Below are 27,193 nucleotides of genomic sequence, written 5' to 3' on the forward strand. Positions count from 1 at the left end.
GAAGAGCAGGCCTGAGTTCTGGGTGACTGTCGTGACTGCTGGCGCAGCAGCCTGGGAGACTGCTTGCACGTGGGGACCTGTCCTTCTATGAGGGTCTCATCCCCACTCCGAGGGCCGCTTCAGCCGAAAGCCACCTCGGAGATTCCTGAGTGGTGATGCTTATGGATGTGTCTGAAGCCAGTGCCCTGAGCTGCCTCCAGGCACTGGTCACTCTTGCAGGTCTCCCGCCAGACACTGCGCTTCTAGTTCTCATCAGCTATCTAGACGACGTTTACCTGGAGACTGCACGGCTTGTGTTTATTTCTTCCTGTTGCCCTTCACTTTGAATTTCTATCATTTGTCAGTTTTAGCTGGCATCCCACTTAGATTTTGTAATTACCTTGACACAGACAAGAGTGAACTGGGAATGAGTCTCCATTGAGCGATTGCCTGGATCAGATTCAAATTGTCTTGATTGTTGATTCATGTGGGAGGGCCCCGCCTACTGTGGGTAGGGCTGCACTTGGGCAGGTGGTCTTGGATTGTATAAGATGCAGGCTGAGCATGAGCCTAGGAGAGCCAACTAGGAAGCTGTGGTCCTCTCTGGCCTCTGCTTCAACTCCTCCTTGAGTTCTTGCCCTGATTTTCCTCGGTGGTAGATCGTGACCCCAGGAATTGTAGCCAGAAATAGCTCTTTCCCACCCAAGTCGCTCCGGATTGGTGTTTATCACAGCAGCAGACAGCGATCTAGCACTTGTGTTGAAGATCTAGGAGAGAGGTATGGCCAAGGGCTAGGGGCTAACACAGGGAACAGAGTTCCATGTTTTGAGTGAAGAAAGATCAGGAAGCGGGATGCCTCTGAGCAGCTTGTCCAAGGGAAAAACAATGATAAAATCACACTCTGTGATGCCTGGTCATCAATTGGATAATCGTGGATGAAGAATGGTTCTTAATATTTTGGGCTTGGCATCCTTCTCTCCTCACACAGGGGGAGCAAGGCATCAAGTCAAGGCTCCATCATTGGAAAGGGGAGGAACGGTTGAGTCTGTGTCCCTTAGCAAACTCTGGTCTTTGTTGTGCACAGTCTGGGTGTAAGTCACCACACTGTGCCATCCCCACCTCTGTGGGATGAGGAGATGGTGCAGGCCAAGAGTGGGAATGGGAAGAAGTCATCAGGCAGGGATGGGTCTGGTACTTCCTAAGTCCAGGTATCCAGTAGAAATCTGGGCAATTCCCCACTGTCCAGTTGATCTGCAAAGGAAGTTGGTTTGTTCTAACTGTATTTCTAGAGGATTCTTTGAGAACCACAGGCAAACAAAGACCAAGGCCACACCCTGGCTACCACTGGCTTAGCAGTTCTACCAAAAACACCTTCTGAACTGGGTTCATGCTTGGAGTTTTCCAACAAATGCTTGACCGGAAACCAGGTCCCAGAAAGGAAGTAAGAGATGGTTGATTCATCTGTTAGTCAGGGGGGGTCACTAAAGGAAAGACTGGTGTGTGTGTGTGTGTGTGTGTGTGTGTGTGTGTGTGTGTGTGTATTAGACTGGCTTACTTTAGAGAATGTAGTCTGGGTACTACAGCCAACAATGGCCCCCATACTGGAGAGCCAAGAATCCAGTAGTTGCTCAATCCTTGAAGCCGGATGTCCCTGCAGTCCCAAGCTAGTACTGAAGGCCTAGGAGATCCCTGGGGAGCTGTTGATCTTCAGTCTACACTGGAATCCTGAAGAAATTGATTTTAATAACAGTGAAGCGATGCTGCAGCAACGTAATGAGTAGATGGACTTGTTGGCAAGCATGAAAGCCGCAAGCAGGCAAACGCCATTTCTTCCATGGCCTTTTATCTGGGCTGCCACCGGAAGGTGCCGCCCATTTGTGGGCTGTGGCTTCCCACTTCAGACAAAGAAGACCCCTGTCAGGAGAGGCCAGCAGCTTGCATGTTAACTGGTCAAGTTGACAGCCATGATTAGCCATCACAGTCCAGTAGTGGTACTGGGCAGAGCAGTGAGTAGCAGAAGACAGGAGAGGTGGCAAACATGGCTTGATGGGGTGAAGGTGGGATGCTACACACACATCCTTCTCTTTGATTCTCCTTTCTATGGCAGGCACAGGTGATTCGTGAGTGGGGCGCTGTTCTCTTCCTTGTCTTAGAGCCTGACAACTGTACGAATCTGGAATAGGAAGCCAGTATCTTTCCCAGGCCCCTCATATACAGATGTGGGAGCCGCGACTAACAGAAGACATATATGTTCGAGGTATGTCTTGGTGGCAATACCTGGCTAGGTCAGGGCTCATTTAACTCCTGAGTCAGAACATGCTCGGTGCCTATGAGAATTAGAAGACTCAGAAAATGAGCTGAGATGGGCTTGAACCAACAGGGCTCAGTTATCTCTCCTCACTGGGAAGTTCAAGAGTGTTGGCTGCAGAGACATCTGGGCTCCCCATCTCAAACCACACCATGAACTTTGTCCCTCTGGTCTGCATTCTCATTTCTGGCTCTATCCGGCTTCACACAGTGGCTTTCTTATCAAGTGAGCTGGCCTACGGGTTCCCCCAAGAGGCTGCTGACACCCTTGAACTCACTTCGCTTCTTCTCTTGACCCCTTCTACACCTTCGCTTTCACTGTTGACATCTTTTCAGAGATAGGGACTTAGAAAAAAAATCTCAATTCCAGTCTAGAGGGATCTTTTGGTGTCGCCCTTGAAAACTCAGATGATGTTTGTGTGCTGGCCTCCAGGTCCAAAATTCTTTCTGAGGTAGGATCTGAAGGGTAGGGGAGGAGCTCGTATTCTGGATGAAAGCCAATGAAAACCTATGTTTGCATCTATATCAGGTAGCCATTTTATAAGAGGGATTGAAACACTCCTAACTAGAGGATGCACAGAGACTCAGGAAACTCTCAAGCCTCGTGAGGTCTCTCCCTGAAGTTATAGAAGCCATTATAAACAGTTGCTGGTGGGAACTGGAGAGACGGCTCAGCAGTTAAGAGCTGTCGCTGATTTTGCAGAGGATGGGAGTTTGTTTCCAGTACCCATACTGGGCAGTTCACAAACATCTGTAATTCCAGTTTCATGGGATCTGGTGTCCTCTGCTGGCCTCCACGGTCCCTTCACACATCTGTGCACAGACACACACACACACACACACACACACACACACACCACTGGGGAGGAAAGAAGACTCTTTCATGGTGTAGCTGCTTCCAAGTTGCACAGCGAACTCCAGAGATGTGTCTTTCCTGAGCCATCACCTGCTCTGGGAAGGGATTTTTGTTATAACTGCCTGTGTCCCCACGCTTATCTTTTATTTTCTTATTTTTAAGGTTTATTTTTTTTATGTGCATAAGTGGTTTACCTGCACATCTTCAAGGGTGCCAGATCCTCTGGAACTGGAGCTTTAGATGATTGTGAGCTGATATGTGGGGACTGGGAATTGAACCCAGGTCCTCTGGAAGAGCAGTCAGTGCTCTTAGCCACTGACTGAGCCATATCTAGCCCCAAGGGATAGTTTCTTTGCTCTCTCATTATCTCTCTGTCTCTCTCTATCTGTCTCTGTCTCTCTGTCTCATCTCTTTCCTTCTCTGTCTCTGTCAGTGTAACACAATGTATATCTATATATAGACACTTTCCAGGAGGTAGCACTGCATAAAACATAAAGCTATTCACACAATGGAGCACATATATCCTAAGAAAAGACCCAGCAAAAGCAGAATTGCCCGTGGGGGGTGTTGGGAGTGTTTCACTCTAGTGTTTCACTAGGGATGAGGCCAAAGGGCTTCTGACAAGCATTACCTAGGAATGTGCTTGGTGAAGGATTCTCCTGTCTGCTATTTTCTGAGCATGGAGCTGCTACCAGGAGACCGTTCCCCACTGACCTCATCGCCATGATTTCAAATGCACTTGAAGAGATTGGGAAGGGAGTTTAATGAACCCCTTCTGACTGTGAGCTTGAAAGAAAATGATCGAATACATTCCTGGCTTTAAGCAAAATCATGGTCAGAAGAGCTCTGCCCAGTTTAACTGGCAATGACCTCTCTGGGGAGGGCTTTATCGTTTAGTGCTCCAACTAGATGCTCCAATTTACAAATGCTTTCCTTCCAACACGAGCCAATGTGTGCTCTAGGAGGTGCGAAGAAAAAGGCTGAGTCCCTACCCACTGTGCTCAGGGAGATTCTGGGGAGAACACAGTATCTTCACCCCAATTAATCCTGGGAGGTGCTGGGAGGAGTGTTGGATCTCCACCTCAGTGCGCTGGGAGGTGCTGGCAAGAATAATGCATGCCTATACACAGTGCTCCGAGAGGAGCTGGGAAAGTGCTGGTCACCACCCACAGCTCTATTCTCGCTCACCATCTATCCACGCCCTCCCTGCCCTCCCTGGGCCGTCTCCATCCCTCTGGCTCCATATGAATTTCTATTTCTCAACTTTCTGACTGACTTGAGGAAAGGGATGTGACTTCCTGAGAGAGGAACACAGGGCACTTGGCTTAACCGGAGTAACCACGTGATGCTGGCATGGTCATGAGAGGTGGAAGGGGTGTGGGGGGCAACACCTATCTTACAAACCACAGCACCGGAGAAGTGTGTTTGTGCTTCCAGAGAAGAGTCTGGGAAGAGAGGGTTTGACTGTTAAACACCCTAAGTGTTATCCAAAATGCAACCCTAGCTCTTTTGGAGGCTCAGTCTCTGGACCGGAGCCACAGGTCACTATTCAGCACACAGTGGGTAGAATGCATTTGACTCTCAAGAAGGCAGGCTGATGATCTGTGCCCAGACTAGGGCTCAGTTTCTGAAGACAGTTATGGTTAGAAAGGACTAAGATAAAGAGAGCGATTTGGGGAGGCCTCGGACCTGCAGGGTCTGTGAGAGTCTAGATATGTCAATATGATTTGGGAGAAAGGAGGGAAAGAACGAATTATGGTTTTAAAGATCTGAAGTCTGTCCTCAAGAGGAAGGATGGTGCTGTTCTAACCCATGTCCTGCCTTCTGAAAAGCAGGAGAGCTGGTGCTGTCCAAAGCCAGATGGCTGGGCAGAAGCCTGGTGTAACGGTGACTATCAGAGAGAGGATGTTCTCCCTCATCAGGCCTTTGTTCTTGTCCAAGCCTTCCGCAGGTCAGGTGAGGCTCTCTCACCCTGGGGAGAGGCCTTGGCTTTACCTGCTCATTCAATGCTCATCCCATTCATATACACAAACCCAGAGTGTGTCTAACCACATACTCGTGCACCCTGTGATCTAGGCAAGTTCACACATCAATTAACCCTCCCATTCAAGAACCTGGGGTGTAGACCTGAGCTAGGCACAAGGACACAGACCTAGACTGGAGGCTGGGAAGCCTGATGCGCATGGAGCAGGGTAATCTGTGATTGTTGGCTTGATCTCTGATTAGCAGAAAGAAGCACTGGCCATGCCCATTGGGTGTGGTCATGCCCATCATGACCACATGATCATGGGTGTGAAGCAAAGGTCATACCCATTGCTGCTATTCAGGAACATTGAGGAATAGGATGCAGCCTCCCAGTTTCCCAAATGCAACTATCTGAGATTAACATTCTCTCCTCAACCCTGTGTAACAAGGAACTGATAACTCCCTGTTTCCAGGCAACCTGCAGTGATTCAGAAAGTAAGAATGTTTGCTGGAAAACAACATAGTCGGAGAGGGAGAGGGAGAGGGAGAGGGAGAGGGAGAGGGAGAGAGAGAGAGAGAGAGAGAGAGAGAGAGAGAGAGAGAGAGAGAATAATGCAGTGTGTGAGACATCCCTACAAAGAGGAAGTGGAAGAAACATAAGATTCAGAAAAGAATAGAAAAAATCTGTCAGAACTCTGTATTATAGCATTTCCCTCCACTATAATAAAGAACAGAATTGTGCAGAACAGACGTCTACAGATTGAGCATCTCTTTGAACATCAGAGTGGCTGGAGGAGGAAGATGCTGGAGCAAGCTGACATCTCAGGGAAGTTTACCAGAAGGCAGAACTGATCTGGATGAAAGGTGAACAGATGAGTCAGGAAGTAAGGAAATGAGAGGCCCAGGGAGAGGGAGGGAAGTGGCATGCGTGGGTGAGTGAGTGCAACAGATTCTCACCGCAGCTCACACCGTTTGAATCCTCATCATATAACACTGGAGCTGAGCAGTGGTCTCCACGCTTCCAGCTCTCCCGTTTCTCTAAAACAGGGCAAGCATCTCCTGCCTGGGAAGATAGGAGAAGCGTGGAAATACATGGCAGAGTATTGGCCCACAGAAAATGTTTTATCTTCATCTTTCTTGCTGTGTGTGTGTATACGTGTGTGTGTGGTGTGTGTGGTGTATGTGTGGTGTGTGTGTATATAGTGTGTGTGTGGTGTGTCCACGGGGGAGTGTGTGTGTGTGTGTGGTGTGTAGTGTATGTGTGGTGTGTGTGGTGTGTGTGGTGTATGTATGGTGTGTGTGTGTGTGGTGTGTGTATGTGGAGTGTGTGTGGTGTGTCCATGGGGGAGTGTGTGTGTGTGGTATATGTATGGTGTGTGTGTGTGTGTGTGGTGTTTGTGTATATAGTGTGTGTGTGGTGTGTCCACGGGGGAGTGTGGTGTGTGTGTGTGTAGTGTATGTGTGGTGTGTGTGTGGTGTGTCCACGGGGGAGTGTGTGTGTGTGTGTGTGTGTGGTGTATGTGTGGTGTGTGTGGTGTGTGTTCACGGGGGAGTGTGTATGCATGTTTGTGGCGTGTGTATGTGGGTATGGGTATATGCACACATACTACACACATGCCTTTAGTTTCCTGTTCTTCCCTCGGGATCGCATCAGATTTCACAATAGCCGCGTGTTTCTTTCAGCCTTTCCCGGCAGCCTTCAGGCAGAACTGAGCCCTTCTATTTCTGAAATTATCCCCAGGTCCTGGTTCAGAACTGGATTCTCAGGAGGTGTTCAGCAAACACTTGAATGAACGGATAAGGAAATAATCCTGAAAACACATCTGACTTAAAAATTGCTCTCAGTCTTGGAAGGGTCATAAGTTGGCCAACTCTGAAATATCCAAACTGGAAGAGGACAGATACCATGGCAACGCTTCTTGCCCTTTTGTTTGACAAACTGGGTGGCCCTATTCCTACATCCTGCCTGGTTGCATCCGTAACCAGACTCCCCCAGGCTTTGGCCCATTTCTTTAGCTTAAATCCGGAGAGAATCTGACAGCCTGGAGCATCCTGGCTCCCTCTCCTGCTAGCAGGTCTCTTTCTGAACTATCCCATCGCCCATCCACCTCCCTGATCCTCCCAGGAGGACTCGGTCCTTCTCCCACCCTAGGGGTTCAGCATCAGGAAAGGTGTCCATGCCCAGGCAGTGCTCACGGGGACTCACACTGAGTGTGCATTGTGTGTGGCATCTTGCCTCCCTCCCCTTATCAGTCTGCAGGGAATCAAAGCTCCGCCTAAACGGGAAACAGATCCCATGGGCGAGCAAGAGAGAGAGAGGGGAAAGCTGACCTCTGCCCTCTTTCCCTAATCAGATTAGCAGAGGATAAATTGAGGGCGACACATAGTTTTTATCTCTTATAGCCAATTCCAGTCGATTGGTATTGGCTGCCTAGACTGCTGTGTCACGAAGGAGTCAGAGGCTTGGCTGCAGAGAATCAGAAAAACATACCAGGATCAACTGACAATGTCTGCCCAGTTCACTCAGAGCAACAGAAGGACTCAACTCACAACATAAACACACACCTGAGTGTGGGGAGTGAGTGAGCTGTGTTTCTGGAAGCGGGAAAAAGAAGGAGGAAAAAGAAGCAAGGCTGCAGGTACTGTTACCCAGGCTTTTTCTCCATATACCTACCTAGCACTTATATCTTAAATTAACCCATTTCTATTCACCTGTGTAACACCACAAGGCTGGGGCCTACCAGTAAGGTTCTAGCACCCTTCTCCTTTGGCAGCTACATGGTGTCTCTTTGACTCTGCCTACTCTTTCTATAGATCTCTGTTCAGATTTTCCACCTGGCTTTACTCTGCTAAGCCATTGGCTGAAACAGCTTTTATCATTATCCAATAAAATCGACACATATACAGAAGGGCATGCCACATCATCATGGGTATCAACACTCTAGAGGAGTCACCAGAAACATTCTTAGAACCGAAACAGGAAGTCACATACCCCTTGCTTGGACCTCCATGCCTTTGTGAGGATCACTCTCCAAACCCAAACCTGTGAGTCTGAAAGGCATTTCAATGCCTGAGTCCTAGGGCCAGTGAGCTGGCAGCAGGTACCCCATGCACCTGTATCACACAAGGCAGAGGGCACCTGCTATGCATGAGACATCTGTCCGGAAGCTCAAGGATACAAAGTCTACCCTGGCATTATGTTTTAAAGACAGGGTCTCACTATGTAACTCTGGCCTCTCTGGAAACTGCTACATAGATCAGGCTGAACTCAAACTCCCAGAGATCCACCTGCCTCTGCCTCCTGAGTGTTGGGACTAAAGGTGAGCACCCTGTGCCAAGCCTTGCTCTCTCTTTTTGGGCTGAGCCCTTTGCTGGATGCTAGGGCCTATGCCACCCTAGGGTGGATTACAGGTTGCAGCATTGTCTGTAGCCCCACCCCTGATCTCCCAGGATGAGTGTGCCTGCACCTGGAAGACACCTGAGACTTGAGCATGGCTAAGAATGTCACTTCCAGGACAACTGTCTCCTTCATTTGATTCTGCTTAGCCACAAAAGACATCAATGAGTCAGTGAGGAGAACATCCTGGACCTGACAAGGCCCTTGGGCCATACTCTGCAACCCTATGCTCTGGCCTAAGAATGAAGAGCTGGCCCTTCAATATGTCCTACAGACTTGGGATGCCACTTCCCTCTTTTCTGATCATCCTGGCCCCAACCTCTTTCCAGTTCAGATCCAGGGTAACCCCTCTATCCTCACTGTCTGTGCTGGGATGCTGGAGATGCATCCTTCTTATCAAGATACAGTGTTAAAAATGAAGCCGCTGAAGTGACAAAAGGACGAGGTTGGACCCTGGTTTTCTCTCAAGACTTTGGAGCATTGGGATCGATAACTTGATTGTGAGGCTCAATTCTAACACGAGACTTGTGTGTTTCAAATATGCATAGAGGTAGTTTTATACATTTTTATGTGATGTTGTTATGGTGTGAGATTTCTTTCCCTCTTTGGGCTGTGTCAGCACTAAAAATCCTGAGACTCAGGAACATTCCAGACTGAGAACCCTTGGCTTAGGGCTGCACTGCCCATTCCTGACTGTGTATATGGTATCTTGGCAACCTGAGTGCTTGTTTTGTGTGTCATTAGGGATCAAACCCAGGGACTCTCACATGACGGGCAAGCATTTCACCATGGAATTAGAAACCCTGTCCTCTTTACAAACTTTGCTTTGAGACATTGTCACACTAAGTTGCCTAGGCTGGCCTCAAACTCACTGTAGCCCAGGATGACCTTGAACTGGGGAGCTTCCCACTTCAACCTGTCAAGTAAAAAAGATTACAGCCCTGCAGCACCAGGCCCAGCTACCAAGAACATCTTGATGAATCTGATCTCATCACAAATTTGATCTCAATGAGGCACAAAGCATCCTTGAGTTTGGCAAGTATCCCCCATATTTCCAATCAGACCCTGATTCTCAGAAATGAAAAGGAACTTTCCTGAAGCCAGCAGCGTGAAGAGGGCAGAGCCAGGGCTCTATGCCAGACTGTCTGACCCCATACCACTGTCTTCTTACAACAGACAAGCAGTCTTGTTTGGCCCATCACCCGCAGCCACAGCAGCTGTGACTAGTTCCTAGAATGGGTTTTGGTACCTGTTTAGATGCTTCCACTGCCTTTTCTAAAGAAATTCTGTTGCCACATTGGAGTCTGGAACCAGCTGCAGAGACTCTGCTCACATTGCATAGAGGCTGTTTCTACGGTCCTTTTGTTCAGGGCTCTTTGGTCCAGGGTTCAAAACTCATAGGAAGAGCTATGACATTAAGATAATTACAGCTTCCTGGAAGTGTTTGTGGGGTACCCTCTTCTGAACTGAAGACACGGCACATGACTAAAGCCAGCATGGACAGAGAACAGCACTGAATGGGGGAGGGACCCAGCAAAATCCAGCTCCCTCTTCTCCCAACAATGACCCTTCACACCATTCCAGGAACGTCCATGCTTATGGAGTTAGAGATGGAACTGCTAAGAGAAGAGACTGTAAAAACCTTTCTCAGAGGACTCGAGTGTTCAAAGACTCCAGCCCGAAGTGTTCTCCCTCAGGAAGATACCATTCCCCTCAGTGTCATTGTCCCTAGTGGCTCAAGAGAAAGGAGGAAACTGTTGTAGCTTTTCCTGCTGTCTTAGGGTTCTCACCCCAGGAAGAGACATCATGATCATGGCAACTCTTATAAAGGAAACATTTAATTGAGGTGGTTTGCTTACAGTTTCAGAGGTTCAGTCCATCCATTATCATCATGGCAGGGAGCATGATGGCATGCAGGCAGACTTGGTGCTGGGGCTGACAGTTCTTACATCTTGACTCAAAGGCAACAGGAAGTTGACTGATAGTCATACTGAAGGAAGCTTGAGCAAAAGAGACCCCTAAAGCCCACCCCCATAGTGACGCTCTTCCTCCAACAAGGCCATACCTCCTAATAGTGCCACTCCCTTTGGGATCCATTTTTTTTTCAAACCACCACACTTCCTTTATCCCTCTCAAAGTTCCAGGACACCAGAGTAAAGGATTGGGAATCAAGACTGTCTGTGATTTTAGGGCAGAAGACCCCTAGACTTCCTCCCAACAAGCCTGAGTTCAAGAAGTCCTACTATCCCAGGGGCGGGCATTCTCTCTCCTCTCTCTCTCTCTCTCTCTCTCTCTCTCTCTCTCTCTCCAAGTGTTTGATGGTTATCAATGACTACAGAACCCCACCCTCTCAGACCTAGAAACTTGACCTAGGAACCTACTCAGAACTTGATCCTAACATCCTTAAGTCCCCACCTGAAGCTTCCTCTACTATCAGGATCTCAGTAGTAAGAATAATTGATCTCTGTAGAGTCCTTCTGATGAGCAAACACCCTGGCACATAGCAAACACTTAATAAATGTTTGTGACTGTGATTAGCAAAAGCCCTCAGAATCTGCAACCTCCATTTCCTCCTTGGTTGCACTCTCTTAAGCTTTTGATACAGTGTGTGTGTGTGTGTGTGTGTGTGTGTGTGTGTGTGTGTGTATGTGTGCAAACATGCATATATTATGTGTTTGTTTGCTGGTGCATGTGTGTGTACATGCATGTATGGGCATGCATGTGAAGGCCAGAGGTCAGCTTCAAGGGTCTTCCTCAGTTGCTCTCCCCTCTGATTCTTGTTGCTTTGCGACCATGTCCCTTACTCGTACCTGGAAATTGCTGATTCATCTAGACTGGCTGGCCAGGGGGTCCAGGAATCCTCCTGTCTCTGCCTCACAGTACTAACATAATACCCACACTCCACTGCTCCTGGGTTTCTTCAACGAGTTCTGGGGATTGAACTCGGGTCCTCATATTTTCACAGTGAGCCCTGAATGCTACTGCCTGAGCCATCCTTCTAGCCCTTGACATATATTACAATAGTTTGCAAACCATGTTCTATAATTAATTGCTATTGCTCCTAAACTCAATAAGAAAGCAAACGCCAGCCACAGACCTCTGACTGCCTGTCCCTGTGGGAGACCCAGCAGGATGTTGTCCTCTCTGACCCACCAAGGAAGCCTGAAAATCATGGGCCATCTTATCCTGCAGAGTCAAGGGCTTACACACAGCACAGCTCAGCCAAGGAGATCTTTCTGTAGATCCAGCCCCAGGAAACAGTTGGCGGTAAGGACCCTCCTTTTGGTGGGATAGGACCACCATGACTAGGTTCGGGCCAATGGGATGTGAGCAGAACTAATATTCCACCTCTTAGAAAGCAATGAACCCCCTCACTGTTTGAGCCATGTTATCTGGGCGCCTGAGGCCTGAGGCTAGAAGTGAAATAGCCCAAGGCGGCACCAAAGATGTGACCAACAACGTTCCCACTTCACTAAGCTATCATCAGAGACACTATTTGAAAAAAGCTGTCTTTGCTAAACTGTTGTGTGAGCAACAACGCTTATTATTAATGTTCTTTTTTGTGTTGTGTTGACACACTGAAACATTATAACTCTTAGACACGGCAGTTGCCGCTCTCCAATAACATAGTAACAATCATGGATGCTGATCTTGAGGATGAGGTTCTATGTTGGCAAAAAAGGAGATCTGACTAGGAGGAATACTGGCTAACCACTGAGTGGACCAGAAACATTGATAAATCAGCAATCAGCTTGTACAACTTACCATGAAAATGCATGGCACAACCTGATTTTAATAGCAAATCTCACTGCTCTCCATGTGGCCCTGGTGGGGCCAGAGATTTCCCCTCTCTGTGGCACCCAGACCTTCCCAGACTGGGAGCTGTGACTTACTCTGGAAGTACTTACATCCTAAGATCTTGCTGACACCCTTAGGTGGGGTCCGTCATTCTCCTGCTTTCTGTCAGGTAAACCTAAGCAATTATAAGAGGGGGCTGTGGGGACACTACTCCCTTTGGGGGCTATTTCTTTCGAACCATCACACAAGTCAATGGAAGGCCCTGTCTCAAAGAAAGTAAAAATGTTTCTGAGAATATTGAGGTTGTTTTCCAGCTTCACATATATGTGCATATAAACACATACTTATACACATGAACAACACACAAATATATATGCATACACATATACATGTACATTTTGGGGAAAAAAACAACTCATAGCAGAACTTTCTGGAAATTTATATCTTAAGGAGCAGTAAGGACCAAAGTCCAGAGTTCTGGAGGGCCTTGAGGTGGCTGGGTAGTTCAGAGCACTTGATGCTCTTGCAGGACTGGCTTTAGGTTCCAGTACCCACAAGGTGGATCATTATGTCCTGTTGCCTCCAGGTCCAGGTGATCTGGCTCCCTCTTCTGGCCTCTGTGGGCACTAGGCGCGCGTGCACGCGTACGCGCGCGCGCGCACACACACACACACACACACACACACACACACAAAACACTCATACACATAAAATAAAGTAAATAGATCTTAAAAGAAAAAGCACTTTGGACCTAGACGTGTGACCCTGAGCCTCAGGTTATGTTATGACATTACTGGTTGGTGGAGCCCAGAGCAAGACACATCTCCTACCCAATATTGCTTTGGGCCCTGAGGGTGAGCTGGATTAAACACCACAAGCTGATAGCAAAGACGTATTACTTGGCTAAAATGTTAGTGTTATAATTTTTATTCATTAGTTCCCAGCAGCTAAAAATTAAAGTTTTTCCTCCCCAACATTGCACACACAAAAAAATTAAGGTTGTTGTTTTGTTTGTCTTTGTTTTTTTCCATTAAATAAATCTAATTGCTCTAAAAATGTCTGGCAATGTTCAACATGTATTCCCTCTGGACAGTAACTGGTTTTCCTCTCCAGATGTTATATGCGCCCTCTGGTTAGTGGCAATCTTCTCCTCCCGAAACTATTCATCCATGTTTGCCATTAGCACTTGAGTGTGACCCCCAGAATGTGCATATCTCCAGAAGTCCCTTCTTCCTGTGAGGACAAACAGTACATATCACACTACTGTATGGTCCCCTGTAGCATGACAAAGTGTGCCCAACCCATGGTGGCTTCAAACACACTGTTTCATTTCCTCAAGCGCTGAAGGTCAGAACTTGACAAGGCTTGTGTGAATGTTTTTGTGTTTTGCTCTCCATTAGTCCTGTTTTCTATCAGCTGAGAACCAATTCCTGACAAAATCAACTCGGGGGAGGAAGGGTTGCTCTCAGCTCACAGTCTGGAGAAGTCCATCATGGTGAGGAAAGCATGGCGGCCTGAGCCTGAGGCAGCCGGTCACACAGCATCCACGGGCAGGAGGCAGAGAGAGATAAATGCTGGTGCTCGGTTCACTCTCTCCTATTCAGTCTGTCTCAGAGCCTAGCAGCCCCTAGGACAGTGCTTTTACGGTGGGTCTTTCCTCCTCAATTAGCCCACTCTAGAAACTTCCTCACAGACAGCCCCAGAGGCTTATCTCTGGTAATGCTGGATCCCATGAAGTTGAAGCTGTATAGAGCCCACGTGATATACTTTAGATTCAAAGATGCCAATAGATTGAAAATAAAAGATAGAAAAAGAAAGACTTGGTGCATGCATCTGAAAACCAAAATAGTAATAATAATAATAATAATAATGAAATAGATCAAGTCTACGTTAGCTTCAGGTAGATTCAAGAGTTAAGGCGATGTTATTGGGATTCTCACACACCTAAGCATTCCTCCAGGCTGGTGCCTCTCTCAGGTGACTCTGCCTCTCCCACTGGCTCCCAAAAGCTTTAGGCTTGACATGCTAATAGAAAACAAGTCTGTAGCAAGTTTTCTCATCAGATTATCTTTGGATCGCCAACCCACAAGTCACGACATGGAAACTTCTTATTAATTATGAAAGCTTGACCTTAGCCTAAGCTTTTTCCCAATTAACTTTTATGACTTAAATAAATTTGTTTCTATTAATTTGCATTCTGTCACATGGCTTGGTTATTCCCTTCTCTACCATATCTCTGACTTCTTTCCCATCTCCTGACATCTCTGCCACTCTTCTTCCCAGAGCTCTTTCTTTCCCCAGAAGTCCGGCCTCTTCTCTCTTGCCAAGCTGTTGGCCATTTAGCTTTTTACTAAACCAACCATAAGGCGACTTAGTCAGAGATATATCTCTATAGCATAAACAAAGATTCCACAACTCAAGTCTTCTGTGCTTTTTTTTTTCCTGTGTATAGCAAGCAAACTTCCTGGTTTGAGTCTCATTGGCTAGTGTAGGTCACTCTGAACCCAAGTTGTATACCAAGTCAGGAAGCATGGATAGACATGGGAGAGAAATATGTGGGACTTGTCATGGCTTCTTACCACTGTGACCTGAGATTAAGGAATGTTCTCAGAATGAATTCCAGGGGTCTGTAAGCCAAAGACAGCAAGCAAATGCCCACCATGTAGGACATAGTATGGAGAGGACCTGCCCTGACTCAATCAAAAAGCTACTGCACGTACTGGCTTTGTGGGAGCCTAGGCAGTTTGAATGCTCACCTTACGAGACCTGGATAGAGGTGGGCAGTCCTTGGGCTTCCCACAGGTCAGGGAACCCTGATTGCTCTTCGAGCAGATGAGGGGGGGGGACTTGATCGGGGGAGGGGGAGGGAAATGGGAAGCGGTTGTGGGGACGAGGCAGAAATCCTTAATAAATAAATAAATTAAAAAAAAAAAGCAGGCTAAATTCCCTGGGAGGCCACCGCTGTCTCAGAGCCTGGCTCTTCCCCTGTCCTGCATCTGCCTGCAGCCTACTGCAAAGAGTGCTTCGTGCCTGCCTACACGTCCTTGTCTAACTGAGCCCTGGAGGAAACCACAGACCCGGTCAGGAAGGAATCTGGCTTCACTGCAGAGCTGTGCTTCTGACCATTGGGATCAAAGCTAAACAGGGAAGGCAGAAGAGTGCGTGCCAGTGGGGTACAAAGCTGGGGCTTCCTGGCGTTCCCCGTCTTGGGAAGTGATTTTGCCCTCAGAGGCTGACAGTTGGTGGTTTGGCTAACTCGTAGGCTCCAGTCTTTGTCAGCCCAGGCATCCCTGTGGGGAGGCAGCAGCAGTTTGGGAATGTGTCTTGTGAGTGGCGATGGCTCATGATTCTTGTCTTTATTTGAGCTCTTGGTTCCAGCTAAGATCACAGTGGAGTCTCAATCTTGGGCTTCCTCTTGACAACAGGACTAGGTGGGGATGGATGCTAGGGTTGTCCAAGCTGCCTTCACCGTCTCCTTTTATCCATTTTCCTCCCCGGTTGGCAGAGGCTGATAACCAACATTGAAATCAGATCGTTTCCTTCATCTGGGCCTTCGGTTAAAAATAGGCCTCCTGGTTTTTGATGGATTAAGTAGAAACTCTTATAATATGTTCCACTGAGTACTATAATCCATAAACTCGGGCTCACAAAAAGTGAGGTACAGCTATTCCATTGCAGGGGGATAAATACGGAACTAAAAATGAACTTCTGAAAGAAGCTGGCCGTGGTGGTGCAGGCCTGTAATCCCAGAACTTAGAAGGTAAAGGCAGGAGGATCAAAAGTTCAGGGTCATTTTCAACTAGATGGCAAGGCACAGATGAGTCTGGGTGACATGAGACCTTGGTGGGTTTTTTTTTTCTATAAAAAAATGTCTAAAGAAAACTAACTCAATGCATTCCCCCTATGAAACTATAAAGTGTTACAAAAGTTCTTTTTCTATAAGAAGGATGGAGGCAGAAATCCAAGGGCAGCAATAGGCTGAATGTAAAACACAGTCGTTTTATTTACCGGGCACGAAAAACCAGCTCCCCACCCACAGTTTTCGGTGAAAACCGAAAATTAGGAACTTGGTTTTCTTTTTGAAGGAGACCTAAAACCTCTACCATCCGTTTCTATTCCATCTCATTTTTTTTAAGATAAAATGAAAGGTTATTTTGCTAGCAGAAAACTGTTATTGTTGCTAAATTTGCTAAGAAAATTGGGCAATTTATCAGTGGAGATGGCAACAGCAAATAGCCCAGCTTGCCAGAGGTTCGATGTGCCACTGTCAGCAGCATTACCAAGTTATGAGAGAGAAAAAATTCCAGGTCTCAGGGTGGTGGTCATGGATTGAGGAGTTGTGAACAGAAAGGTAGATGGTGGTGGCTGTGTCTTCCGGGGAGCATCACCTGACCGTGCAGACGTTCCTAGTAAAGAGGCCACACTCGTTAGCATTTGACGGTGCAAAGTCAGACAAATCTCTGCACTTTATGCTACAAATCTTCCTGGGAGACTTGGGCAGAAGAGTCAAGATTAAGTGAGTGTTTTCTCTGCTCATGCTGGGTTAGCCCTTCCTTATCTTAGCTTTCTGTGTTGGTTTGGGGCTTTGAATAATGACTTTCTTGGTGAAAACACCTGGCAATCATGTCACAATTGGGAAGGAAATGGATGGTGTCACATTGATAGGGTGAACGTTACTTGGAGTGGATAAGTGAGTCTGGGAGGATACTGTTGAGTGGCAAAGCCATTGTTATTGACTGTTTCGGAGGAATGCATTTAAGGCCGCACACGTACATAATTCATAGACAGTGTATTTGAGAAATGTCCAGCAAGGTACAACAGATAAGAATAAGAATGAATGCCTAGTCTAGACTGATAGTCCAGCTCAAAAGTCATGTTGTGAGATGCAGGGAATACAAACACAGGCAAAATGGGAAGACAACTAGATAGGAGAGACCCAAAGGGTCTCCCCTGGAGAGGTTGTTGCCTTGGTCTCCTCTCAGGTAGTTAGCATTTGGGGACAGCAAAAAAAAAAATGGTTGGGGAAGATCTAAAGAGGTTTACCAGTGGTGTCGAGCGGAAGTGGATCTTGCAAACCTAGTCTAGTCCTTAGACGACTGTAAGCCTGGGTACCATTGTGATTGGCACCTCCCAAGAGAGTCAGAACTACCCCCTCTAAGCCACTCCCTCACTCCTGACCCACACAGACTCTATGATAAGAATTGTTTATTATTGCACCCCACTAAGATTTAGGATAATTTGTTCAGCGGCAGACGCTAACCAATACATCTGTCTACAATTCTTGCTTTGATATTTAGTTCTATAATTATAATGTTTAAGTGATTTAGACTTTTAAAATTGTTTATCTCATTAAATGGGGATTCCATAGATTAATTCCCATGCCAGTGTGCAATGGACTTTAAGTATAGTCCCCCTCCACATCCTCAGTTCCCCTCCCTTTTCTCTTTTCCTCCCGTCTCTTTGTTCCCCTAGATACTTTTGATCCTACTTTCTTATCATTTATACAGAGATGGTGTTATTACCTATGTAGTATCTTCGACCCACAAATGAGAGAAATTGTGATGGTTTGTCTTTCTGAGACTGACTTAATTCGCGTAATATTGTTATTTTCAGTTGCACCCAATGAGGTTTAAGTTTTAGTTACAAAAAAGAGTTCTCCAACTATGAAACATCCAGTGCACATAAGTTCACTGCTGAATTCAACAAGATTGCTACAAAAACAAAAAACAAAACAAACTAATGCCAGTGCTTCTCAAACTAGTCCATAAATTAGAACGGCAAGACACAATACCAGTCTCTTTATCCAAAGCCAGGGTTACCCTGATATCCGAACCAAATGAAGACACAGCAAAGAAAACAATTATAGGCCAAACTTTATATGAAAAGATGGCAGACAGATTAATGCAGTTTTGGATGAAGAGTAGAAAGCTATGCCCCCTGCACACTTGTCTATAAAGTAGTATCCTCCCGTGCAGCTTCCCTAGAAGGATAAGAGCTGTGACACCCCCAAGATCATGGTACAGATCTTGGCTTTGTTCTGGGTAACTCAGAAGAGCTGTGGAATAGCCTTGAGCAAAACAGGGATGGTACTGGCCTGTGTTCAGAGGTCAGTCTAGGTGCCCAGCCCCCTGTGTCATTCACATATATGCTAGGGACCCTTTAGGCATAGAGACGATTGGCCCCGACCTCAAGATGTCTTCTGACTTGTTTATAATGAACCACACTCAGAAAACTATCAGTCCTGTTTTGCCTTGGACTCTAGCCTGGAATTCCTTCTAAAGCATGTAGGCAGCTAGGAGGGGAGCCAGCATTCGGCTCTCCATAGATGTTCAGACAGGTGTAGGGGCCATTTTCCCCAGTGCTGCAGCTGATAAGGGGCAGGGCCAGCTCTCCAGCTCTTATCACCGCAGGGCCAGCTCTTTCAACTGCCTCAGACATCCATAGGTGGGGGTGGGGAGGTGGGGGGATCGCTTCCCCACTCTTGCTACCACATGGGAGATGAGTAATGGGGAGTTGTCTCCCATGTTTACAGCACCAGGGCTGGTTCACCCACACCACAGCACTCTACTGTGCTGCCCAGATGAAGTGCCAGGTTCACTTTCCTGAGTACTGCAGCTGGTACAGGGGAGGGTCAGCTTTCTCAACCACCATGGGGGGGGGCATCCATCTCTTGCCCTCAGCACCACATGGCAGATGAGGGGGATCCTCACCCCCTCAGGATTTTCTCAGCTGTGCCTCTGCCAACAGGATCAGCTCCACTACGCTGCCCACGTGAGGAACAGGGCCCGCTTTCCTGACTGCTGCAGTTGGTAAGGGGAGGGTCAGCTCCCTTGTCTGTCACAGGCAGTGAAGGACAAGGAGGAAGGGGGATGCAACTCTCCCCAGTTCATACTGCTGATGAGTAGTGGGGGACAGATCTCCCATGCTCACAACTTTGGGGCTGGCTCACTTCCGCCAACGGGGTTGGGTTTTTTCCTGCCCATGCAAGGTGCAGGGCCTGCTTTCCCAAGTGTTGCAGCTGGTAGGGACCAGGAATAGCTCTCCAGCTCTTGTGACCTCAGGGCCAGCTCTTCCATCTGCCTCTGATGTTGATATGGGGGGGGGGGCATCTATTCGCTGCCCATGCGATCATGTGGCAGATGAGGGGTGGGGCTAGGTCTTTCATGCTTATGTTCTCAGGGTTGCAGGGTCAGTTCCACTGGGCAGCTCAGAGGACGTGCAGGGTCCACTTTCCTGAGTGTTGCATCTGGTAAAGCGGTCAGCTCCCTCTCCAGCTGGAGGAGGTGGGAGCTATTAGGGAAGGCATCTTTCCTTCATCCCCACTACCACACCAAAGAAGAGGGAGGCAGTACCAACTATGCTCCTCATATGCCGTCAAGCCTGGCTCACCTGCACCCTGTCTACAGGATCAACTCTACTGTCCTGCCCGGGCGAGGCAGAGGGCCCATTCTGCTGAGTGCTGCAGCCAGTGAGGGGCTGGGTCAGGTCCCCCACCTGCTGCAGGTATTAAGGGGCAAGGGGAGGAGGGAATCTTTCCCTTAGCCACACTACCACATGGCAGACAAGAGGGGTGTGACTGGCTCTCCCGTCCTCATAAGCTCTGCCCATGCCACAGAATCAACTCTGTTGTTCTGCCCAGGTGAGGAGTAGGCCCTCTCCCCTGGGTGCTTCAGCTGCTGAGGGGTGGAGCCAACTCCATACAGCCCTATCCTCTCCTCCTGCGTCAGGGTTACAGACCAAGCCACAGCCCTAATGCTTGAGCTTTTAATGAGGCTTCTGAGGTTCCAGCTCAGAGTCTCATGCTTGCGCAGCAAGCTCATTACCAGCTGAGCTGTGTCTCCACCCCTGGCCTCCATCAATCTGTCAATCCCATTCTCAGGAGCTTCCTCCTCCTCATCTAGTCGCATCCTGAAATGCTCGCTGCCTTCTGACACACAAACAGAAGTAACTTTCAACAAACGGACAGGAGCAGGAAACCAAAATTTCAGATACATCAGAGTGTATCAGTCAGTTACACCACAGTAACAAGCAACTCCCAGAATGCTTCAAACAAAAAAGACTTCATTATTTCTTCTACTCCTGTCCTAGTGCAGGGTAGAGGAGTCTCAGCTCACCATACTAATTCTGGAACCCTGAGGAGCTGAGTCCCTACCGTCTTGTGATGGCACCAGATCTAGGTGAGGCTTCCAGTCCACTGCCATGGGAGAAAGGAGCTCAAGCAGCACAAGGCCTGACCAGCTCTCCATAACTTCTTTAGTCAAAACCAGTGCCATGGCTACACCCTCTGGCTGCAACTGAGGAAGTGGTATTCAGCCTACGTCTGAAGGTGGAAGAGAAAGGAACAATTCTGAGGGCACTGGTCTGGGCTGGCCTATGTGGAAGCAGTACTATAAAGGTGTCTGCACACCAAAGGCTACAATCATAGGAGTCATGGGACATCATAAGAAGATGGTCTCTGTAGCTGTAATAAAAATAAACTGTACAATAACAAAGGAGGAAGGGATAGGCTAGATAGGAAGCCATCACAGGCATCCAGAAGATGATGCATTGGTCTAGGTTTCAGCACTGACAATGAAGAGAAAAGGGATGAGGGTGGGATAGAAGCATTACAAATTGCTTCATTGGTTAACTGGAGATGTGGAAGAAGGTGTTGGTAGACACAGGAGAAGACAAATAGATTCATCCGGGGAGAGGTCATAGATAGCTATTAGATGGACATGTGAATGGTTAGCTGGATGCATGGATGCATGGTGGGATAGATTACTGATGGCTGTAAATGGTGGGTGTTCAGTGAGTGTGAGGCTATTGGATGGATGGTGGATGGATATTAGATGGATTGTAAATGATGGGTATTTAGTAAGTAGAAAGATATTGGATCTATATAAACAAAGATTAAAAACATAGGTTATACATGCATTGCAAGTGATGGATTGTTAATGAGAATACCGACATTTGGTGGGTAGACCTCCTTTGGGATTTTTTTTTTAGCCTATACTCTTCTTGACAGAAAATAACAGTTAACCCTTAGAGGCTTCACTGTCTTCAATTGAGAACTGGACTGTAAGCCATTTATTCTCTTAACAGTGTGAGAAACAGAGAGACATTGTCTTCCGAGGCACCTTCCCAGTGCTCAGAACCCCGTTGTCACTATTTATGTCCTGCATCCCACCTGACACTTCATAACTTGCGTAGTCCAGCCATCACTCTCCCCATGGCTCAGCTCCAACCATTCAGATTCCAACTCTGCGCCTACACCCAACAAAACCAAAACATTTCTACTGAAAGTCTGGAGGTGCTTGTTGATGGACAGAAGAGAAAATGCAGCCTGTAGAGTGCTCCATGCTATCCAGTACCTCCATCCTCCAGTCATAATCATGAATTCCTTGTGATGGGTTTTTAATATGGGGAACATTCCTCTGAGTATTCATGAATAATTAAACTGAGCTTAAACCTAAGTTGGAAGGCACGCATTTCGCTGGCAATGGTGTGAGGCAAAGAAGAGCCCAATGGGTGTCTTTGTTACACTAAATAATTTGGGGGGAAGGATTTCCTAATTTCCATCTTCTCCATCTGAGGGAGGAAAGCTTTAATAGGCTCCTAGGTGCACCGCTCTGCCTTCGGTGGTTTTGCTCAACTTGATCAAAGAAAGAGGAGGATGGAGACAAGGCTGGTGCTGTGTGGTCCTCATTGGGGCATTTCCTGCTCTCTTCCAATGCTCCTGGAAACCCTGCAGACAAACCGGCCCCTGCGATCCTGCAGAGGGTCAGCTGAGGTGTTCACAGGTCATGTGATGCAGAGACCAGAGGTGTATGCTCATATCTGATTTCAGTGGGGAGCTCTTCACCGGGCCGCCACACTGGCTGCCTGGCAGGACACCATCCCTCAGAATCGTTCATCATGCTTATTCCTTCCCCTCCCTCCTCATTGTGGGCAGCTATTGATCTCTGGGCAGGACTCTGCCCTTGGCCTCCAACACTTTCACAATTTCCTCCCCACTTTTCAAATGAACCTTATCATTCCCCCGATTGTCGAGGTTCGTCTTTGTTCTTTGGACAACAATAGATGATTCAGTAAATGGTGTGTCACAGAGCAGGAGGGACATGAGGGCGACCTTTGTTAGATTAAGTTTGGCTTCCCCACCTCTCTGTGGCACTGTGGAATTTTTATCAGAAGACAGACAATAGGGAAGGCACTATGTGGAGCCAAGTGCTTCCCAAAATTGTGCTAGCAATTACTTTTCTCGATACAGTAATAATTACTGATAATGATTTCCTATAAATTGTAGCCATATTAATATATCAATGAGGATATTGTATATTCGGTTGGTTTAAAAGCTCCTGAAGAACATGCCTGACTCTTAGATCCCATCCTATCTTTCCTTCCAAATCTAAGTCTTGGTTAAGTCCCTGCCTTGTGAACAGAAAAGATGATACAGTCATCAAAGAAGGTTCCAGAAGCTTTGCCTCACCCTGTGGTATCAGGTTCCTTGCCCACTTCCTTCACCTTGTTCACTTCTCTAGCCACAGTGGTTTTATTCTTAACCCCCAACAATACCAAGCATGCCCCTGCCTCAGGACTTTCGTACCTGTTTCCCTTCTGCCTGGGATGTTCTTTCTGAATAAACGTGACTGGCACCCTCATCTCCTTTCCATTATTCATGTCTCAGTGAAAATGTCACCAGCCTAGAAATGCTTAAGATTATCTATCCCTTGCAGTGGTGTCTCCCTCTCCATTCTCTCTCTCTCTCTCTCTCTCTCTCTCTCCCTCTCTCCCTCTCTCCCTCCCTCCCTTACCAAATGACTCAGACTTTCTTTACACTGGTTCCGGGACTTGAACTGCTACCCTGATGCACTTGTGGTTTCAAGGCAAGTACCTTCGCAGGACCCACATGGCTGCTCACAGCCACCTGTAACTCCTGTTCCAGGAACTCTGACACCTTCTTCAGACCTCGAAGAACACCAAGTATTCGTGTAGTACACATACATACATGTAGGCAAAACACTCGTACATATCAAAATAACACTCGTACGTATAAAAATAAACAACTCTTCTATCAGAAGGGCACAAGAGCACTTTTCCAAGTGCCCACCAAGACGGTGAGAGCAATTCAATTTGTTGAACTGCCAACAGCCCAAGAGCTGAGTCACCTCTTCCAACACAGACAAATGGAGATCTGAATTGTTGACATGCCCTAGGCATCTGTGTGGTGGGGCTGAGGAGTCACAGGAGGACAGGGGCAGGGCTGTGCAGGCCTCTATGGATGATGCAGCCAGCCATCCTACCTGTGCGACAGAGCGGGGCAGCTACGCTGCTTCTGTGGATGCAGCCACCATGAGACAAGACCTACAGATTCCCAGTGTGACAGAAAAGCCAGCTACAGGTAAGGGCAGCATGGTACTGTTATGCCGCCAACAACACTGTGTTTACTGAACCTGCCACGCCCTCGTGGGGGCCATCTGTGCCCTCAAGTTCTGAACATGCTAATGAGAGAGAAGCATTGGAATGCACAGTGGCAATAGAGTGTCCCGGAGAAATGATGGGGAAAGACCACATTCAGAGTTTTCTCAGATGTGCAAGGGACAGCGGAAACTTTAGGAAGCTCTCATATTGACAGAAGTCTTAGATACTCATGCATGCACAATTAGTCAGTTGTATTTCCATGGATTTTGTGTGTGACTGGGGTTTTGTTTTTGTTTTTTGAGACAGGCTCTCAGGTAACCCAGGATAGCCCCAAACTTTCTATGCAGACAGGGATTGCCTCAAACATCTAATCCTCTTGCCTTCATTTTTTGAACTCCAGGATTACAGGTCTCTACCACAACATCTTGTTTATATGGACCTGGGAATTGAACCCATGGCCTTTTGCATAGTAGGCAAACACTCTACCAACTGAGCTACAGCCCCAGCCAAATTTTTCTTTTATTAAAAAAAAAAACAGAGCAAGAAGTAAGTAAACAAGCAACTAATCAACCTTAAATGATGAGGGGGTGAGTTATGGCACCCAACCTCTTAAGTTCAAATCCTGCCTCTGACTTCTATGTATTGTGGCATGCCAGACAACTTTCCAGCTCTCTCAGTTTCAGCATCTATAAAGAGATGGGAAGAAACAAACCCCGCTTCCCAGGAGATGGAGAAGGGGAGATGAATGAGAAAATGAATGGCTTTTAAAGCTGGTAGCCCAAAATAAGGGCTCTTAAGGCAGATATTATTACTAGTGGTATGGTTGCTGTTGTTTTGGGTGATTAAAAAATGGTTGGCACTGTTCTGGTTTTCTAGAAAGTTCCATGAAGAATAAGTGGCAGGTCCTAAGTTCCAGCTCCTGAACCTTGGAGGTGGGCACTGATGTCACATTTGATCTCGAGGACTTCTATTTTGATGCTAAGTGTTCAGGTGGTAAAGAAGGAAACTGACAGCTGTGATTCACAGTGGGACATTTCATTTGCGGATTAATAATTTACTGAGCAGTGATGGCCATCCTAAATTGCTTATCAAAGGGAGGGGGTCCCAACCCAGTATCAAAAAAATGGGAAATGGTGGCTAAGAGATAGCCCAGTTGGCAAGCTGCTTACAGAAGGAGCTGAGTTTGAGCCCCAGAACACATATTTTAAAAAGCCGTGTGGTGGCACACACCTGTAATCCCAGTGCTGGGGTTAAGGGGCAGATGCAGCATCAGGGAGTATGGCAGGCTTGCTGACCAGCCTGTTCAGTCAAAGCAGTGAGCTCCAGGTTCAGCTAGAACCCTCTTTCATAGTAAAATTAAGTGGAGAGCAATAGAGACAGACACCAGACAGACAGCCTTTGACCTCCACACCTGCACATGTACATATACTACATAAACACACACACACACACACACACACACACACACACAAGATAGATAGGTAGGTGGATAGACGATAGATAGAAAGATATAGGAAGATAGAAAGATAGATAGATAGATACATACATACATACATACACACACACAGACAAGATAAGTAGGTAGGTGGATAGATGATAGAAAGATAGATAGATACATGCATACATACATGCACACATACATACATACCTACCTACATACATACATGATAAACAAGGTAGACAATTCCTGAGAATCAACAACTGAAATTGTTCACTAGCATCCATGCACAAATATACCCATGTCCCCAAGACATGCAAATGCACCTGCACACATACCAATATGTACATATACACATGCACAAGCAAGCATACAAAAATGGGAACTGAATACACAAGGCAATTAGAAGAGAAAGTATGGGAAGCCAGAGATATGCTTAAATGGTGAGATGAGGGCCGGAGCAAAGGAGGCTGGGGGATACCTGTGAATGGATCCTGACTCCTGCCTTTCTGGGGAATGTTCTAGAACTCTAGAATCCCAGGTTAGAGCCCCATGGATCTGCAAGTCAGTGACTCAAGATTTACATAAAACCCACGACACAGGAGAGAATTACATGTTCTATGTGGGAAAGTCCAGGCAGATGCGTTAAGACAGATGATGTGGAATTCCCCTCTGTATACTGTGAATATGTTTTATTATCATTGGTCAATAAAGAAGCTGCTCTGGCCTATGGCAGGGCCAGAATATAGCAAGGTGGGAAATCCAAGCAGAGATAGAGGCGGGAAAGAAGGCGGAGTCAGGGAGACACCATGTAGCTGCCAAAGGAGAAAGATGCCAAAACCCTAACCAGTAAGTCACAGCTTTGTGATAATACACAGATGACTAGAAATGGGTTAATTTAAGATGTAAGAGCTAGCTAGGAATACACCTAAGCCATTGGTCAAATAGTGTTATAATTAAAATAGTTTTTGTTTGACTATTTGGGTCTGGGAGACCAGGAAACAAAAGCACAGACTCCACTTACAGCCAGATGTGTTGCTTTCTAAAGTGACAGGATTCCTCAAAGCTCCACAAAGGTAGCCAGAGAACTTGTAGGTGATGGCTGATTGGTGCCTCAGGGAGGGAAAACTTTCTGAGCAATGGTGGGGGACCACACAGGAATAAACCAGACCCATGAAGGCAATTCACCAAGTAACAGTTTCACCCTTCCCTCTCCCAGCCCCAACCCTAACTTCCAGCCAGAGACAAAACGTCAATGCCAACAGGGCAACCAGAGCTCAGAGGAAAAACTGGTCCATGTGTAGATACACAGGCTGTACTTCTTCCAGGCACTCAGAACCCAAATAAAAGCAGAGGGCCTAGGGAAGTCTGTGAATAGATTTCTGGTAGATATGGTGGATGCTTTGGAGTCCACCCTCTGGGCTATGCTCACCTCTATGGTTCTTTCTCCTCCAATTCTTCCAATTAGGGACTTAGCTTCCCACACCCTCTGGGAAACAGATAGGAGAATGGCTCTCCATGCTGAGCTTAACTGTTCCAGAAAGCATCCCCTGTGGGTTAATATCACCAGAAAAGGAAGGAGTTGGGAGAGGCCTTAGCAGGAAGGCATTGAGGGTCTTTGCGGAGCTGTGTTTAGTCATGACGATAAAGAGGAATGAACATTTTTCTTAGTACCTGGCAGGAACTCCAGTGGCTTGCAGAAAGGCAAAACAGGGGGCTTCATTTGTGTTGTGTTGTGCGTGTGTGTGTGTGTGTGTGTGTAAATATGGCACATGCATGCCACGCCACATTAGAGGTCAGAGGAGAGCCTATAGAGTTGGTCCTTGCCTTCCACTGTGTTGCCACAGGGTCTCTCATTCATTGCTACATAAACCAGGCTAGCTGGCCTAAGGGCACCCCAAGATTCTCCTGTCTCTGCATCCACCTCCCAGTGGGCAAGCACTGCACACGGGGCTTCCAGGGCCATGGATGCTCTAGGGTCCTAGGGATCTGTACTCAAGTCATCCGGTTTGTGTGGCGAGAATTGTACCCACTGAATCATCTCCCCAGCCTA

The 27,193-nt window shown here is 47.2% G+C and overlaps 1 protein-coding gene and 1 non-coding gene across 2 annotated transcripts in view; one reads left to right on the top strand and one right to left on the bottom strand.

Moving 5' to 3' along the window:
- The window catches only part of LOC121441773, a 641,711-nt gene that overhangs the window by 420,955 nt on the left and 193,563 nt on the right, over positions 1 to 27,193 (top strand). The gene's annotated exons all lie outside the window — the stretch shown is intronic.
- On the bottom strand, positions 24,129 to 24,203 carry Trnas-acu. Its single transcript has one exon. It is a non-coding gene; the product is annotated as a tRNA-Ser (tRNA).

This window comes from Microtus oregoni, unplaced genomic scaffold, assembly GCF_018167655.1.
Source record: "Microtus oregoni isolate MIOR12 unplaced genomic scaffold, Mior012 000081F_ref0000091, whole genome shotgun sequence".
Taxonomy (NCBI): domain Eukaryota; kingdom Metazoa; phylum Chordata; class Mammalia; order Rodentia; family Cricetidae; genus Microtus; species Microtus oregoni.